We start from the raw sequence: 2349 nt of genomic DNA on the forward strand, positions 1-2349 counted from the left end.
GGAGCCCCAAATCTATTTCTTCCCCTTGATGTGGGGGTCTGTAGCAGACCCCTACCACCAAATCCTTTTCTCCTTGCCCCCCATGTAGCCTAACCCACAGTCCTTCTACTTCCTCATCCTTTGATTCTGTCTTGATGAGGGTTGATGTATATTGCTCCTTAACATACAGCGCATCTCCTCCCCCTGCAATGCTCTCAAGTATACCACAGATGAAGACCCTCAGGGCAGCTTCACTTCATCATTTCTGATTTGGTGCACATAGAATAGGACTAGGTGGGCAGGACATGATCCACAGCTGGGTGCTCAGGAATGACACAAGCAGTCTAGAAAAACCCAGAAACAATCCCAAATTTTGCAGGATTTGGGTACCTGCCTCAGGTCCCACGCTCATATTTGTAGCTTGAGCTTCCTATCAGATTTCAAAATAAATCCTAAAGAGACCTATGTCTTTAAGGTCCAATGCCTCCCCCCACCCCAACAATCCTCACAGTATGTCCCAGTCTCCCCTGCTCTGGGATTTAGGTTTAGGATTGGGATAGCCTCAAAATCGCTTCCTAATGCATCACACTGGATTTCTGCCATCAAAAACTTTTTATTATCTTGGACAATCTCACACCAAACCCAAGTAATACAAAACCACAAATATAAATAGTAGGAAAACATCTGCGCCTCGGTCAGATTAATGTACAGATCTTCTCAAAATAGATTTGAAGACCCATAACTTATGCTTCCTTCCACCCCCAGTTTTCTTTAAATAATATACTACCTCCCTAGTGCTTCTCTTCCTGGCCCTGTCAGGGACCATATATTATTACAAATGTTTATACCACCAAGCATCCTAATCAGGCTCTCTTTGTTAATAGTGATAATAAGGCATTTATTTGCAATACAACTGTTTTACAGATATGTGGCAGTTGGAGGGATGCTAGTGAGCTGATAAAAGGTCCATCTGGGAGAATCTACAGTAATGCCCGTTAAGTTTATGAGCATGCCTCTCATAGCTGTGACTTTTCCAGAAGCTGTTGGAAGGTGTGTGAACTATACAACATTTATGCATATGCAAGTTTGGAAGGGACCTTGAGGGTCAGCAGAGGACTGGACATGATATCACAAGCATGACATCATATAATCTCTTTTATAAACAGATCAAATTCTATTTTAAAACTACTCAGATTCATATAAATACACTTCTAATAAAATCCAGACTCTTCTGAAATCAATGGCAAAACTCCCACTGATTTTAGTGGGCTGAGGTCTCACCCATGATACAAACATGTAAAATAACTAATATAGAGTGTACAGAAACAACAAGAGAAGCTGGGAAGTAAAGACGTGGACAGTGATCAGAACACTAGTGTTGCCAATCCTTGTGAGCTTATCAAGAGCCTTGTGACATTTGGTGTTTTTCTTAAAACCCCCAGATCACTGTACCTTGTGATTATGTGAGAAGCTCAGCTCTCATTTCTTAGCCTTCGTGGTTACCAAGGAAAGCTTGAAAACATGCCCCAAGTACATCCCAAAGACTCAAAAATAAAACCAAACCAAATGTATTGTCTTTTAACGATCTCATGATTTTCAGGGACCTGACTCATGAATTCTGAACTTATGAGATCTCAGAACTGTCCTCTCACTTCTTTTAAAGTGACAAAATATAGGATGAAATACAAACAGGCTATCTTCCTTGAATGGCTAGGCAATACACTATATATAGCATCTCCTCTGTCCTACTTAAGTTATGACTAATGCCGCCTGCATATTTAAAGGAGCAAACATCTCTTATGCACCATTTGTTGTTCATTAAGGAAGGGAAGGATCAAGTCTCTGCTCTGTTTAGGATGCACTTATCAACAGGTGCATGTTCCTCAAAATGGAGTTTCATGAGGCTAATCACAAAGACCAATGAACATACAACAAAGCATATTTGGGAAAAGATTGTTATTTTTATAAGGATGCTACTCATACCAAAGGAAAGGTCTTTAGGGCAGGGACTTTTTGTCGTTCTATGCTTGACCAGTATCTAGTACAACTGAATCCTGGTCCATGGACAGAAATGGAAATGAAATATGGTAACAACATAACTAACATTGACCTGGGGAGCAAAAGAGTGGTTCTTTTCTTTAGTGTTTCTGCCACAGAGGATTGACGGACATTTGTTTAAGTGAGCTGCCAAAGTAAATCACAGATGTCATTAAAAATATTTCCTTTTTTATGAAAATAAAAAGAAAAAACCACAACATTAAAGTCCTCTCTTAAGAATTCTCAAGACTTTTTGCAGGACTCTATTTTTAATTATACCCTGGGGCATCTCTGAGTATGGGTATTTCTCAGCCTCCACTCACAGTATCAGGC

The sequence above is a fragment of the Crocodylus porosus genome, unplaced genomic scaffold, assembly GCF_001723895.1.
Source record: "Crocodylus porosus isolate Cpor-Errol unplaced genomic scaffold, CroPor_comp1, whole genome shotgun sequence".
NCBI classification, from domain to species: domain Eukaryota; kingdom Metazoa; phylum Chordata; order Crocodylia; family Crocodylidae; genus Crocodylus; species Crocodylus porosus.